The sequence below is a fragment of the Hyperolius riggenbachi genome, chromosome 10, assembly GCF_040937935.1.
Source record: "Hyperolius riggenbachi isolate aHypRig1 chromosome 10, aHypRig1.pri, whole genome shotgun sequence".
NCBI classification, from domain to species: domain Eukaryota; kingdom Metazoa; phylum Chordata; class Amphibia; order Anura; family Hyperoliidae; genus Hyperolius; species Hyperolius riggenbachi.
In genome coordinates, this window is record NC_090655.1 from 175,405,156 (window position 1) to 175,422,363 (window position 17,208).

A 17,208-nucleotide genomic window follows, 5' to 3' on the forward strand; every position below is an offset into this window, starting at 1 on the left:
AACAAATTGCAAATTGTTAGTGAAACTAACATCCTCCAAGTGGTAGACAGGTCATGTGTATGCTCATTGTGTATTTGAATTCCATGAGTGGGGTGTGCACTTTTTTGCAGGTAAGCACTCATCTGTTTTTAAGTAGCGCTGTTCATTTCTTTGCTATGTTTGATTGATTTATTTCTGGTCAGCTGCTCCCACTTAATAGTTTTCCTTTGGTGTATATGCAGAGCCTCTGTTTGGGTTCAAGGTGCGTTTGCAGTTTCTGGGGGGGCTCAGCGCATCTCTGAGCTAAGGCCATTCAGAGGCGGCCTGGTGATGCGCTGATCCCACTTTTTTTGCGCAATTCTCAATTTTACTGGTAGCGCGCCCAGGCTATGCATATGCATAGGTAGAATTTAGTTAGTGTTAGGTCCCCTCCCATGGAGGAAAGACTTCTTCGACAGTGGGAGGGACAAGTACCTAACAAATTGCAAATTGTTAGTGAAACTAACATCCTCCAAGTGGTAGACAGGTCATGTGTATGCTCATTGTGTATTTGAATCCCATGAGTGGGGTGTGCACTTTTTTGCAGGTAAGCACTCATCTGTTTTTAAGTAGCGCTGTTCATTTCTTTGCTATGTTTGATTGATTTATTTCTGGTCAGCTGCTCCCACTTAATAGTTTTCCTTTGGTGTATATGCAGAGCCTCTGTTTGGGTTCAAGGTGCGTTTGCAGTTTCTGGGGGGGCTCAGCGCATCTCTGAGCTGAGGCCATTCAGAGGCGGCCTGGTGATGCGCTGATCCCACTTTTTTTGCGCAATTCTCAATTTTACTGGTAGCGCGCCCAGGCTATGCATATGCATAGGTAGAATTTAGTTAGTGTTAGGTCCCCTCCCATGGAGGAAAGACTTCTTCGACAGTGGGAGGGACAAGTACCTAACAAATTGCAAATTGTTAGTGAAACTAACATCCTCCAAGTGGTAGACAGGTCATGTGTATGCTCATTGTGTATTTGAATCCCATGAGTGGGGTGTGCACTTTTTTGCAGGTAAGCACTCATCTGTTTTTAAGTAGCGCTGTTCATTTCTTTGCTATGTTTGATTGATTTATTTCTGGTCAGCTGCTCCCACTTAATAGTTTTCCTTTGGTGTATATGCAGAGCCTCTGTTTGGGTTCAAGGTGCGTTTGCAGTTTCTGGGGGGGCTCAGCGCATCTCTGAGCTGAGGCCATTCAGAGGCGGCCTGGTGATGCGCTGATCCCACTTTTTTTGCGCAATTCTCAATTTTACTGGTAGCGCGCCCAGGCTATGCATATGCATAGGTAGAATTTAGTTAGTGTTAGGTCCCCTCCCATGGAGGAAAGACTTCTTCGACAGTGGGAGGGACAAGTACCTAACAAATTGCAAATTGTTAGTGAAACTAACATCCTCCAAGTGGTAGACAGGTCATGTGTATGCTCATTGTGTATTTGAATCCCATGAGTGGGTGTGCACTTTTTTGCAGGTAAGCACTCATCTATTTTTAAGTAGCGCTGTTCATTTCTTTGCTATGTTTGATTGATTTATTTCTGGTCAGCTGCTCCCACTTAATAGTTTTCCTTTGGTGTATATGCAGAGCCTCTGTTTGGGTTCAAGGTGCGTTTGCAGTTTCTGGGGGGGCTCAGCGCATCTCTGAGCTGAGGCCATTCAGAGGCGGCCTGGTGATGCGCTGATCCCACTTTTTTTGCGCAATTCTCAATTTTACTGGTAGCGCGCCCAGGCTATGCATATGCATAGGTAGAATTTAGTTAGTGTTAGGTCCCCTCCCATGGAGAAAAGACTTCTTCGACAGTGGGAGGGACAAGTACCTAACAAATTGCAAATTGTTAGTGAAACTAACATCCTCCAAGTGGTAGACAGGTCATGTGTATGCTCATTGTGTATTTGAATCCCATGAGTGGGGTGTGCACTTTTTTGCAGGTAAGCACTCATCTGTTTTTAAGTAGCGCTGTTCATTTCTTTGCTATGTTTGATTGATTTATTTCTGGTCAGCTGCTCCCACTTAATAGTTTTCCTTTGGTGTATATGCAGAGCCTCTGTTTGGGTTCAAGGTGCGTTTGCAGTTTCTGGGGGGGCTCAGCGCATCTCTGAGCTGAGGCCATTCAGAGGCGGCCTGGTGATGCGCTGATCCCACTTTTTTTGCGCAATTCTCAATTTTACTGGTAGCGCGCCCAGGCTATGCATATGCATAGGTAGAATTTAGTTAGTGTTAGGTCCCCTCCCATGGAGAAAAGACTTCTTCGACAGTGGGAGGGACAAGTACCTAACAAATTGCAAATTGTTAGTGAAACTAACATCCTCCAAGTGGTAGACAGGTCATGTGTATGCTCATTGTGTATTTGAATCCCATGAGTGGGGTGTGCACTTTTTTGCAGGTAAGCACTCATCTGTTTTTAAGTAGCGCTGTTCATTTCTTTGCTATGTTTGATTGATTTATTTCTGGTCAGCTGCTCCCACTTAATAGTTTTCCTTTGGTGTATATGCAGAGCCTCTGTTTGGGTTCAAGGTGCGTTTGCAGTTTCTGGGGGGGCTCAGCGCATCTCTGAGCTGAGGCCATTCAGAGGCGGCCTGGTGATGCGCTGATCCCACTTTTTTTGCGCAATTCTCAATTTTACTGGTAGCGCGCCCAGGCTATGCATATGCATAGGTAGAATTTAGTTAGTGTTAGGTCCCCTCCCATGGAGGAAAGACTTCTTCGACAGTGGGAGGGACAAGTACCTAACAAATTGCAAATTGTTAGTGAAACTAACATCCTCCAAGTGGTAGACAGGTCATGTGTATGCTCATTGTGTATTTGAATCCCATGAGTGGGGTGTGCACTTTTTTGCAGGTAAGCACTCATCTGTTTTTAAGTAGCGCTGTTCATTTCTTTGCTATGTTTGATTGATTTATTTCTGGTCAGCTGCTCCCACTTAATAGTTTTCCTTTGGTGTATATGCAGAGCCTCTGTTTGGGTTCAAGGTGCGTTTGCAGTTTCTGGGGGGGGCTCAGCGCATCTCTGAGCTGAGGCCATTCAGAGGCGGCCTGGTGATGCGCTGATCCCACTTTTTTTGCGCAATTCTCAATTTTACTGGTAGCGCGCCCAGGCTATGCATATGCATAGGTAGAATTTAGTTAGTGTTAGGTCCCCTCCCATGGAGGAAAGACTTCTTCGACAGTGGGAGGGACAAGTACCTAACAAATTGCAAATTGTTAGTGAAACTAACATCCTCCAAGTGGTAGACAGGTCATGTGTATGCTCATTGTGTATTTGAATCCCATGAGTGGGGTGTGCACTTTTTTGCAGGTAAGCACTCATCTGTTTTTAAGTAGCGCTGTTCATTTTTTTGCTATGTTTGTTTGATTTATTTCTGGTCAGCTGCTCCCACTTAATAGTTTTCCTTTGGTGTATATGCAGAGCCTCTGTTTGGGTTCAAGGTGCGTTTGCAGTTTCTGGGGGGGCTCAGCGCATCTCTGAGCTGAGGCCATTCAGAGGCGGCCTGGTGATGCGCTGATCCCACTTTTTTTGCGCAATTCTCAATTTTACTGGTAGCGCGCCCAGGCTATGCATATGCATAGGTAGAATTTAGTTAGTGTTAGGTCCCCTCCCATGGAGGAAAGACTTCTTCGACAGTGGGAGGGACAAGTACCTAACAAATTGCAAATTGTTAGTGAAACTAACATCCTCCAAGTGGTAGACAGGTCATGTGTATGCTCATTGTGTATTTGAATCCCATGAGTGGGGTGTGCACTTTTTTGCAGGTAAGCACTCATCTGTTTTTAAGTAGCGCTGTTCATTTCTTTGCTATGTTTGATTGATTTATTTCTGGTCAGCTGCTCCCACTTAATAGTTTTCCTTTGGTGTATATGCAGAGCCTCTGTTTGGGTTCAAGGTGCGTTTGCAGTTTCTGGGGGGGCTCAGCGCATCTCTGAGCTGAGGCCATTCAGAGGCGGCCTGGTGATGCGCTGATCCCACTTTTTTTGCGCAATTCTCAATTTTACTGGTAGCGCGCCCAGGCTATGCATATGCATAGGTAGAATTTAGTTAGTGTTAGGTCCCCTCCCATGGAGGAAAGACTTCTTCGACAGTGGGAGGGACAAGTACCTAACAAATTGCAAATTGTTAGTGAAACTAACATCCTCCAAGTGGTAGACAGGTCATGTGTATGCTCATTGTGTATTTGAATCCCATGAGTGGGGTGTGCACTTTTTTGCAGGTAAGCACTCATCTGTTTTTAAGTAGCGCTGTTCATTTCTTTGCTATGTTTGATTGATTTATTTCTGGTCAGCTGCTCCCACTTAATAGTTTTCCTTTGGTGTATATGCAGAGCCTCTGTTTGGGTTCAAGGTGCGTTTGCAGTTTCTGGGGGGGCTCAGCGCATCTCTGAGCTGAGGCCATTCAGAGGCGGCCTGGTGATGCGCTGATCCCACTTTTTTTGCGCAATTCTCAATTTTACTGGTAGCGCGCCCAGGCTATGCATATGCATAGGTAGAATTTAGTTAGTGTTAGGTCCCCTCCCATGGAGAAAAGACTTCTTCGACAGTGGGAGGGACAAGTACCTAACAAATTGCAAATTGTTAGTGAAACTAACATCCTCCAAGTGGTAGACAGGTCATGTGTATGCTCATTGTGTATTTGAATCCCATGAGTGGGGTGTGCACTTTTTTGCAGGTAAGCACTCATCTGTTTTTAAGTAGCGCTGTTCATTTCTTTGCTATGTTTGATTGATTTATTTCTGGTCAGCTGCTCCCACTTAATAGTTTTCCTTTGGTGTATATGCAGAGCATCTGTTTGGGTTCAAGGTGCGTTTGCAGTTTCTGGGGGGGCTCAGCGCATCTCTGAGCTGAGGCCATTCAGAGGCGGCCTGGTGATGCGCTGATCCCACTTTTTTTGCGCAATTCTCAATTTTATTGGTAGCGCGCCCAGGCTATGCATATGCATAGGTAGAATTTAGTTAGTGTTAGGTCCCCTCCCATGGAGGAAAGACTTCTTCGACAGTGGGAGGGACAAGTACCTAACAAATTGCAAATTGTTAGTGAAACTAACATCCTCCAAGTGGTAGACAGGTCATGTGTATGCTCATTGTGTATTTGAATCCCATGAGTGGGGTGTGCACTTTTTTGCAGGTAAGCACTCATCTGTTTTTAAGTAGCGCTGTTCATTTCTTTGCTATGTTTGATTGATTTATTTCTGGTCAGCTGCTCCCACTTAATAGTTTTCCTTTGGTGTATATGCAGAGCCTCTGTTTGGGTTCAAGGTGCGTTTGCAGTTTCTGGGGGGGCTCAGCGCATCTCTGAGCTGAGGCCATTCAGAGGCGGCCTGGTGATGCGCTGATCCCACTTTTTTTGCGCAATTCTCAATTTTACTGGTAGCGCGCCCAGGCTATGCATATGCATAGGTAGAATTTAGTTAGTGTTAGGTCCCCTCCCATGGAGAAAAGACTTCTTCGACAGTGGGAGGGACAAGTACCTAACAAATTGCAAATTGTTAGTGAAACTAACATCCTCCAAGTGGTAGACAGGTCATGTGTATGCTCATTGTGTATTTGAATCCCATGAGTGGGGTGTGCACTTTTTTGCAGGTAAGCACTCATCTGTTTTTAAGTAGCGCTGTTCATTTCTTTGCTATGTTTGATTGATTTATTTCTGGTCAGCTGCTCCCACTTAATAGTTTTCCTTTGGTGTATATGCAGAGCCTCTGTTTGGGTTCAAGGTGCGTTTGCAGTTTCTGGGGGGGCTCAGCGCATCTCTGAGCTGAGGCCATTCAGAGGCGGCCTGGTGATGCGCTGATCCCACTTTTTTTGCGCAATTCTCAATTTTACTGGTAGCGCGCCCAGGCTATGCATATGCATAGGTAGAATTTAGTTAGTGTTAGGTCCCCTCCCATGGAGAAAAGACTTCTTCGACAGTGGGAGGGACAAGTACCTAACAAATTGCAAATTGTTAGTGAAACTAACATCCTCCAAGTGGTAGACAGGTCATGTGTATGCTCATTGTGTATTTGAATCCCATGAGTGGGGTGTGCACTTTTTTGCAGGTAAGCACTCATCTGTTTTTAAGTAGCGCTGTTCATTTCTTTGCTATGTTTGATTGATTTATTTCTGGTCAGCTGCTCCCACTTAATAGTTTTCCTTTGGTGTATATGCAGAGCCTCTGTTTGGGTTCAAGGTGCGTTTGCAGTTTCTGGGGGGGCTCAGCGCATCTCTGAGCTGAGGCCATTCAGAGGCGGCCTGGTGATGCGCTGATCCCACTTTTTTTGCGCAATTCTCAATTTTACTGGTAGCGCGCCCAGGCTATGCATATGCATAGGTAGAATTTAGTTAGTGTTAGGTCCCCTCCCATGGAGGAAAGACTTCTTCGACAGTGGGAGGGACAAGTACCTAACAAATTGCAAATTGTTAGTGAAACTAACATCCTCCAAGTGGTAGACAGGTCATGTGTATGCTCATTGTGTATTTGAATCCCATGAGTGGGGTGTGCATTCTTTTGCAGGTAAGCACTCATCTGTTTTTAAGTAGCGCTGTTCATTTCTTTGCTATGTTTGATTGATTTATTTCTGGTCAGCTGCTCCCACTTAATAGTTTTCCTTTGGTGTATATGCAGAGCCTCTGTTTGGGTTCAAGGTGCGTTTGCAGTTTCTGGGGGGGCTCAGCGCATCTCTGAGCTGAGGCCATTCAGAGGCGGCCTGGTGATGCGCTGATCCCACTTTTTTTGCGCAATTCTCAATTTTACTGGTAGCGCGCCCAGGCTATGCATATGCATAGGTAGAATTTAGTTAGTGTTAGGTCCCCTCCCATGGAGGAAAGACTTCTTCGACAGTGGGAGGGACAAGTACCTAACAAATTGCAAATTGTTAGTGAAACTAACATCCTCCAAGTGGTAGACAGGTCATGTGTATGCTCATTGTGTATTTGAATCCCATGAGTGGGGTGTGCACTTTTTTGCAGGTAAGCACTCATCTGTTTTTAAGTAGCGCTGTTCATTTCTTTGCTATGTTTGATTGATTTATTTCTGGTCAGCTGCTCCCACTTAATAGTTTTCCTTTGGTGTATATGCAGAGCCTCTGTTTGGGTTCAAGGTGCGTTTGCAGTTTCTGGGGGGGCTCAGCGCATCTCTGAGCTGAGGCCATTCAGAGGCGGCCTGGTGATGCGCTGATCCCACTTTTTTTGCGCAATTCTCAATTTTACTGGTAGCGCGCCCAGGCTATGCATATGCATAGGTAGAATTTAGTTAGTGTTAGGTCCCCTCCCATGGAGGAAAGACTTCTTCGACAGTGGGAGGGACAAGTACCTAACAAATTGCAAATTGTTAGTGAAACTAACATCCTCCAAGTGGTAGACAGGTCATGTGTATGCTCATTGTGTATTTGAATCCCATGAGTGGGGTGTGCATTCTTTTGCAGGTAAGCACTCATCTGTTTTTAAGTAGCGCTGTTCATTTCTTTGCTATGTTTGATTGATTTATTTCTGGTCAGCTGCTCCCACTTAATAGTTTTCCTTTGGTGTATATGCAGAGCCTCTGTTTGGGTTCAAGGTGCGTTTGCAGTTTCTGGGGGGGCTCAGCGCATCTCTGAGCTGAGGCCATTCAGAGGCGGCCTGGTGATGCGCTGATCCCACTTTTTTTGCGCAATTCTCAATTTTACTGGTAGCGCGCCCAGGCTATGCATATGCATAGGTAGAATTTAGTTAGTGTTAGGTCCCCTCCCATGGAGGAAAGACTTCTTCGACAGTGGGAGGGACAAGTACCTAACAAATTGCAAATTGTTAGTGAAACTAACATCCTCCAAGTGGTAGACAGGTCATGTGTATGCTCATTGTGTATTTGAATCCCATGAGTGGGGTGTGCACTTTTTTGCAGGTAAGCACTCATCTGTTTTTAAGTAGCGCTGTTCATTTCTTTGCTATGTTTGATTGATTTATTTCTGGTCAGCTGCTCCCACTTAATAGTTTTCCTTTGGTGTATATGCAGAGCCTCTGTTTGGGTTCAAGGTGCGTTTGCAGTTTCTGGGGGGGCTCAGCGCATCTCTGAGCTGAGGCCATTCAGAGGCGGCCTGGTGATGCGCTGATCCCACTTTTTTTGCGCAATTCTCAATTTTACTGGTAGCGCGCCCAGGCTATGCATATGCATAGGTAGAATTTAGTTAGTGTTAGGTCCCCTCCCATGGAGGAAAGACTTCTTCGACAGTGGGAGGGACAAGTACCTAACAAATTGCAAATTGTTAGTGAAACTAACATCCTCCAAGTGGTAGACAGGTCATGTGTATGCTCATTGTGTATTTGAATCCCATGAGTGGGGTGTGCACTTTTTTGCAGGTAAGCACTCATCTGTTTTTAAGTAGCGCTGTTCATTTCTTTGCTATGTTTGATTGATTTATTTCTGGTCAGCTGCTCCCACTTAATAGTTTTCCTTTGGTGTATATGCAGAGCCTCTGTTTGGGTTCAAGGTGCGTTTGCAGTTTCTGGGGGGGCTCAGCGCATCTCTGAGCTGAGGCCATTCAGAGGCGGCCTGGTGATGCGCTGATCCCACTTTTTTTGCGCAATTCTCAATTTTACTGGTAGCGCGCCCAGGCTATGCATATGCATAGGTAGAATTTAGTTAGTGTTAGGTCCCCTCCCATGGAGGAAAGACTTCTTCGACAGTGGGAGGGACAAGTACCTAACAAATTGCAAATTGTTAGTGAAACTAACATCCTCCAAGTGGTAGACAGGTCATGTGTATGCTCATTGTGTATTTGAATCCCATGAGTGGGGTGTGCACTTTTTTGCAGGTAAGCACTCATCTGTTTTTAAGTAGCGCTGTTCATTTCTTTGCTATGTTTGATTTATTTCTGGTCAGCTGCTCCCACTTAATAGTTTTCCTTTGGTGTATATGCAGAGCCTCTGTTTGGGTTCAAGGTGCGTTTGCAGTTTCTGGGGGGGCTCAACGCATCTCTGAGCTGAGGCCATTCAGAGGCGGCCTGGTGATGCGCTGATCCCACTTTTTTTGCGCAATTCTCAATTTTACTGGTAGCGCGCCCAGGCTATGCATATGCATAGGTAGAATTTAGTTAGTGTTAGGTCCCCTCCCATGGAGGAAAGACTTCTTCGACAGTGGGAGGGACAAGTACCTAACAAATTGCAAATTGTTAGTGAAACTAACATCCTCCAAGTGGTAGACAGGTCATGTGTATGCTCATTGTGTATTTGAATCCCATGAGTGGGGTGTGCACTTTTTTGCAGGTAAGCACTCATCTGTTTTTAAGTAGCGCTGTTCATTTCTTTGCACTGCTGATCTTCGCTGGCTGCTCCACTGCTGAACTCCCCCCCAACTGCTCCATCGCCGATCTCCAGACAAGCTACGTCATTACGTAGGCCATCGTCTATGGTTCCCCCGGAGGACTTCCACAAACTTGATCCCATGGTGAGTGACTCAAACATGCAATCTTTTGTGCCATACTGTTTGGGGGCCATTTCTAAGCATCCATGTGGAATTAACACTCTTGCTGGGACATATTTAACCTCAGCTTCTCAATCTTTGTCTAATACCATTGCCACCAGTGCTGCTGCCACCTCACATGCTTCATTGCAGACTTTTGTCCCCAACCAGAATTTATCCGCATATGCGGGCATGCAATCTTCTCTTATGGACTTCCAGAGACTGAACTTTGCTCCCTTTGCACCATCTCCACATATGCCACCTTTTGCTAATATGCCCAGTCACATGTCTTTCCCTTATTATGCATTGGGACACTCTGCTGGCTTTTCACATAGGCCTGTGTATGCTGGTCAACACCAGAATTGTTCATCTGTGTTATTGTCAGGTGGTGTTTTACCTATGTCTTCTAACATTAATTCAGGGTATTCTCTGCAATCTACTGACCAAGTTCTGTCTACTCAAGCTGCTGACGTTATACGGTCACCCGACCAGCCTGTCAATGCAGATGTAGATTTGTCTTCTAATGATACTGTGTATAATGAAATAGCTTTTGGTCCCTCAGAGGTGTCTTCTAGACAAACTGATAATGCTAATACATCTGATTATAATTTTGATCCCAATATAAATTCAAATACTTTTGGTGACCTCTTGCAGGACTCCGATCGCAAAAATAAGTTCATGTCAGTTTTTTCAGGAGATAGTAATGCAGCTAGTCTGCAACCAGAACTTACGTTACATTCTTTGTGCACCACATTGGAGTGCCTGATGGACAAGGAGGTGCGCCTGTGGTGGGATGTAACTAGTTTAAAACATTACATCAGTAAGGGCATTATCCCTAGGGGTTTAAGAATTAAGAAAATCCCTACTACTATCTACTCAGACAAATTTGTCATAGAGTGGAATCAGATCTTGACTGACTGTTCTCTGCAGCTTATGAGACTTATAGTCTCGTATGAAGAACATAAATTAGTAGATCTTAAGCTGCAGATTGACAAAACCTCTCAAGATCTGAAGAAGTTTGGCTCCTTGAATCTCTATGATGAACTCAACAGTAAACTTAAAAATAACATTAGCAAACTTGAAACTATCATCATGGAGACAAAACGGGTCAAATTTCTTAGGGATACAAACGATTACAACCGTAATGTAGTTTATGAATGGGGTAGATGGGAGTCCTATTATAGGTCTCCCAAATCCATTTTGAAGAAATTTACTCCTAAGAAAAATGTGAGTTTCAGTTCTCTTGATACCTCGGGTTCCCAATCTGACGTTTCTGAGACCCCTGACCTTAACCGTAGGAATCTACAGTCCATTTTTCCCAATACTGTACATCAGACAGGGGACCCTCCTTCTCTACAAACGTCAGGGGTCCCCATCTCCCAGCCCTCTTATTACAAGACACAGAGAAAACCAAACAGAATCAAAAAACGAAAACAAAAAAGAAACGTGTTAGACGAGCAGGGCGCAAACATAGCAAGTCGAGGTACCAGGTAGCTACGAATGCAGAGCCCTCTCTACACAATGTGGTCAATCTCTCCAGTTACACTCTTTCTCCTGATCAGGTCAAGCTGTTGTCTAGAGGTTTATCATTTGCCCCTTCTAATCATTTTGATTTGTTTTGCACAATTTTGGATCTCAACAGATTTGTAAGAAACTTAGTAGTAAAAAAACACTTTTTTGAAGACCCTTCTGAAACAGCCGAACCCTGCTTACCATTGTCCTCGTCACGGATTGAAATTGAGGATGTTCCCTCTTTCTGTGACGTTAGGAATATTTTGGCATTGCAGGCTTTGGACGATAGGGTCACTGCTGGTGTTGATATTGGACAGGTGACATCCATCAGAGTTTCTAACCCTTCATTTTATCCAGTTAACGCTAGATCTCCTGAACTTGACACCTTTCAGGATTTCATTGAAAAGGAGCTCACCGGTTTGTCGAGGTCGTCCAGGGCATCGTCCGATCTCTCGTCCTCTGAGCGGCAGGCTTTGATTTCTCTGCAGAATAACACTAGCATAGTCATTCGCTCTGCCGATAAGGGCGGAGCGGTCGTTGTCCTGGATGCCGTGGACTACCGGTCGGAGGCCTTGAGACAGTTGGGTGATGCGAGTGTGTACCGGCCTTTACTCCGAAATCCTACCTTGGATTTTCTTGGTGATCTCCGGGGGCTGTTGGAACTCGGGCAAAGGATGGGCGTTATTACTAAAAGTATGTCCGAATTTTTATGCCCATCTCATCCTATTGTCCCCGTTTTCCACCACCTCCCGAAGATACACAAGCCGGGCGCTCCCCCCCGGGGCCGACCCATTGTGGCGGGTATTGGCTCCGTGGGCGAGCGCCTTGGCGAGTGGGTCGATGCGCACCTGCAGCCCTTAGTTCTGAGGCTACCTGGTTACCTGCAGGATACTCGACACGTTTTGTCCACTTTCGCCAATTTCGAGTGGGAGGAACATTTCCATTGGGTAACATTGGATGTTGCCTCTCTTTACTCTTCCATCCCGCACGAACTTGCGCTGAAGGCTTTAGACTTCCATCTTGCTAAATACTCCACCTTTGATGTTTCCCTGCAGTCTTATCTCTTGAGGGCCGTGGAGTACCTCCTCACACACAATTATTTTATGTTTGATTCGGGGTTCTACCTCCAGAGATGCGGAGCTTCTATGGGAGCGAAATTTTCCCCCTCCCTGGCCAACCTATTTATGGGGTGGTGGGAGGAGCTCCGCATCTTTGGGGATGAGAACCCCTTTGCCTCTCATATCGTTTGGTATGGCAGGTTTATAGACGATTTGCTTTTGGTGTGGGGGGGTCCTCCCGGCCTTCTCGTAGATTTTTTGGCTTATGTCAATAATAATGCACTTAACTTGACCTTTACTATGAACCATCATAACACGCATATTGACTATTTAGACCTGACTTTAACTGGGGATTCATCAATTCATCAAGTTTCTACTAAAACATACCGCAAGCCCACAGCAGGTAATTCCATTCTCCTTGCTAGCTCCTGTCATCCTAAGCACACCATCAATGCTATCCCCACTGGTGAATTCACTCGGGCAGCTCGCAACTGTTCTAATCTTGACCAGTTGGAGCAAGAATGCCATGCAGTGGAAGATAGACTTAAACAAAGAGGCTATACAAAACAACAGCTTACGAGGGGACGAATCAGAGGCACTAGAAAACCGCGCCACGAACTTTTACGTACTAAAAATCGAGATAGGAACTGTGACGACAGGGTGACTTTTGTTACAGAGTACAGTTTGGAGTTCAATAAAATTGTAAATACTGTGAGGAAATATCTCCCGGTACTACATTCTGACTCTAAACTTAAACGTATTTTGGAGAAGGGGTGCCGTTTTTCTGCCAGAAGGGCACGCACCCTTGGGTCGATTCTTTCTCCTAGTTCTTTTCAATCTTCTACCCCGTCCCGTCCTCCCACTTGGCTTGCTACGGTTGGGTCTTATCCCTGTGGGTTTAAAACCTGTCATTATTGCCATTTACACAAAAAGGGATCCTCTATTTTCTCTTTTGCTACTGACACTAGTTTCCCTATAAAACAATATGTGAATTGTGACACCAAGTATGTGATTTATGTTATTTCTTGCAATGAGTGCCACTTACAATATGTGGGGTGTACTACCCGCAATTTGAGAGCTCGCATTGCTGAACATTACTGTGGCACGAGTTGGAACACCTTCAAAAAGTCGGTGGTTTCCAAACATTTCCAAGATGTACACAATGGTGATCTTTCTTCTTTTGTTTTCCAGGGGATAGAGCGGGTGGTGAGTCCTAAAAGGGGTGGAGATACATATAGGCTGCTTCTAAGGCGAGAGGCATATTGGATTCATAAGATTGATACTCGTGTCCCTAGGGGTCTCAACAAACGTTGGGATTTGAGTTTGGTATATGATCATTAATCCTGCTTTTTTCCTTTTTTCCTTTTCCACTCGCCCTCTTTGGGGTTCTGTGTTTTCTATCCCCTTCTGTGCATTATTTCCTTGTGGGTTATTGGAGGCACGTTGTTTCTTCAGAGATGATTTTTATGCATGTATTAATTTTTTAACTTGTATACTGATTTTTGATATATTCAACAACTTTTGTATGTATTTATGCATATGTATACCTGTACATGTCTCCTTTAAGGTGAAGGCTGGTTGAGGTATGGGGAGGAGCTTGATCTTCTCCCACCTACATAAGGCCTTCCCCTTCTAGGTTCACTTTTAACTATGACTAAGGGCAGATTGTAAGCCCGACACGCGTCAGTTGAACCTTGTGGTTTTTATTGCTTTGCAACATGGAATTTTTTGAATAAAGAATACAGCAACTTTTTTACCAGCATTTGGTTTGCGGATCCTTCTGTGCATATTTGTGGACTGGCTTGGCTCCTTTGATTCTGCACCTGCTGGTTAATTCTCAGGGGGTAGAGCGTTCTGAACCTTCATATTACCAACCAGACACCCTATCTACCAATCACACACAGCTGGATTTTTTGCCATCATTGATGTTCTGCCAACTTCACTGCTGATCTCCTGTGGACTGCTCCTTACCAGATTGATTATTGATGCAACTTTGCTGAACCCCTTCTGTAACATCATTGGTGACATTTATCTCATCTTGATCTAACTGCTGTCCCCCTGTCTATGCTTCCACTCTCCACACCCCATCCTACCTTATCCCTTCAGTGCAAAATGTACTCCTTCCCTCCTATTCACTCCCTGACCCCTCCACCATTTCCGAGCTATCTCCCTCCCCATCTCGCTCTCCCCCATCACCACATGCTCTACCTCCACCTCCTTCTACACCTTGTACCCCTTCTGTTTCCCTGCACCCTCTCCCCTTCTGTCCTTAGAATTCCTTTTTGCCCTCAACCCCCATGCACCTCCCTTCCCTCCCCCCCACACTCTACCCACACACCCCCTCGGTATAACCTTATTCCTATCCATCCTACCCCTAGGCATTCGCTCCCTGTCTCCTGTGGCCTCTGGAATGCCAGGTCCACCCGCAATAAGCTCACAGCCATTCATGAGCTGTTCATATCCAAATCCCTTACCTTCCTCGCCCTCACAGAGACATGGCTCACCCCTTCTGATTGTACTGCTGCTGCAGCCCTCTCCTATGGGGGCCTACACCTCAGTCACACCCCCAGACCTGACAACAGGACTGGAGGAGGGGTGGGCTTGCTCCTCTCCCCATCATGCACCTTCCGGTTCCTTTCACCTTCCCCATCTCTGCACTTCTCATCCTTTGAGGCCCATGCAATCCGCCTCTACCACCCCTTTCCAGCCATCATTGCAGTCCTATACCGCACCCCCATCTAGCTCCACATCTCTCTTCCTTGACAACCTAGCCTCCTGGCTACCCCACATTCTGTCATCGGACCTCCCTACAATCATCCTCGGGGACTTCAATATTCCTGTTGATGTGCCCAACACACCTGCCACCACTCAGCTACTTTCCCTCGCCAACTCCCTTGGCCTCTTCCAGCACGTAAACTCCCCTACCCACTCTGCTGGTCATATCCTCGACCTCATCTTCTCCAAATCCGCCTCCCTCACCAACCTGGACATTGCACCATTCCCTCTCTCTGACCATCACCTCCTCACCATCACCATCTCTCAATCCTCCTCCTCTGCTTCCCCCCCTGCCATGCCTGCTCGATGGCAAAGGGATCTGTGCAATCTGAATCCAACCATCCTAGCTGACCCCCTCCTCTCCCTCTCCTCCACCCTCCCCACCCTGTCATGCCCCAATCAAGCAGCAGCACTATATAATAATGCCCTCTCATCAGCCTTAGATGAAGCTGTCCCCCTTACCTTTCGCCCCAACAACCCCCCCCCCCCCCAATCCCCAACCCTGGCACACCACCCACACACGCAAGCTCAAGAAAGGGACATGAGCCGCTGAGCAGAAATGGAGGAAATCGCGTCTCAATCCCGATTTCCTGGATTATAAAGCTAAGCTGCTACTTTTTCACACTGCACTATCAGAAGCTAAACAAAAGTATTTTGCTGCCCTGATTGGAACTCAAGCCTTCAACCCACGACGTCTCTTCGCCACCTTTAACTCCCTACTTAACCCCACTCCTCCCCCCCCTTGCACCACCATCTCAGCCAATGATTTTGCCACTCACTTCACCAGTAAAATCTCAGCTATCCGAAATGAAATCTCCCTCTTACATTCTTCAATTTCCTCCAACTCCCCCCAGGCCATTGCCATGCCTCACCATCCAGGCCTCTCCCATGCCCCACCCCTCCTCACCTCCTCCATCCAGACTGTTCCAATGCACCCACCCTCCCTAACCTCCTTCACTCCTGCTACCATTGAAGAGGTGAATTTATTGCTTGCCACTTCCCCTGCCACCTCCTCCACCCTCGACCCTGTCCCCTCTGACACCCTCCGCCCCCACTTCCCTGACCTGGCCCGTGTCCTCACCTCCTTGTTCAACCTTTCCCTCTCCACCAGCACCTTCCCCTCAGCTTTTAAAGAGGCCACTGTACTTCCCCTACTGAAAAAAACCCTCACTCGACCCCTCCATACCCTCCAACTACCGCCCAATCTCTCTCCTCCCTTTTGCCTCAAAGCTCCTCGAACGCCTGGTCCACAGACGCATCACGCACTACCTCAGCACCAACTCCCTACTTGACCCCCTACAATCTGGTTTCCGTCCTGCCCACTCAACAGAAACCTCTCTCGTCAAGGTAGTAAATGACCTTACCCTTGCTAAAGCTGAAGGAAACTACTCCATCCTGCTACTGCTTGACCTTTCCTCGGCATTTGATACAGTTGACCATCCCCTCCTCCTTCAATCCCTACAGTCCTTAGGGACAATACCCTTGCCTGGATCTCCTCATACCTCTCTAATCGCCACTTCACCACCTCATTTAATGGTTCCTCCTCAACTCCCACCCCCCTCTCGGTTGGAGTCCCCCAGGGCCCTGTTCTGGGCCCCCTACTGTTCTCAATTTACATCTCCTCTATTGGCAAAGTCATCTCCTCCCTGGGCTTCAAATACCACCTATATGCCGATGATACCTAAATCTATCTCCACACCCCCGATCTCTCTCCCTCCACTATGGACAAGGTCTCCTCCTGCCTATCAACCATCTCCTCCTGGACGTCAGCTAGGTTCCTGAAGCTCAACCTGGATAAAACTGAACTTATAATTTTCCCGCCCCGCTCTGCACCACCCCTCCCAGATATTCACTTCACTATCAACAGCACTACCATCCGCCCTACCTCCAAGGCCCGCTGCCTGGGCGTCACCCTAGACTCTGCCCTCTCCTTCAGCCAACATATCCAAAATGTTACCAGAAGCTGCAACTTCCACCTTCGAAACATCTCCAAAATCCACCCCTTTCTGACCCCAGACACTACCAAGCTTCTCATCCATGCCCTCATCATCTCCCGCCTTGACTACTGCAATGCCGTACTATCTGGCCTCCCCTTAAAACGCATTGAACCCCTTCAATCAGTCATGAATGCAGCAGCTAGACTCATCAGACTTTCCCACTACTATGCTTCCACTTCTCCCCTCTGCGAAGCCCTACACTGGCTCCCTATCAGCTTCAGGATCAGTTTTAAGGTTTTTTGCCTTAACTACAAATCTGTGCACAAGACCTGCCCAACCTACATTTCTGAGCTCGTCAACAGATATATACCTGCCCGTCAATTTTCGAAATTTCGAACTGCTTTTATTACGAATGCGAAATTTAACATTACGACCCAAATTCGTAATTTCGTAATTAATTTTCAAATCGTAATTTACAATTTCGTAATCGAAATTTCACTCCCGTAATGACGAATTTCGTGTCT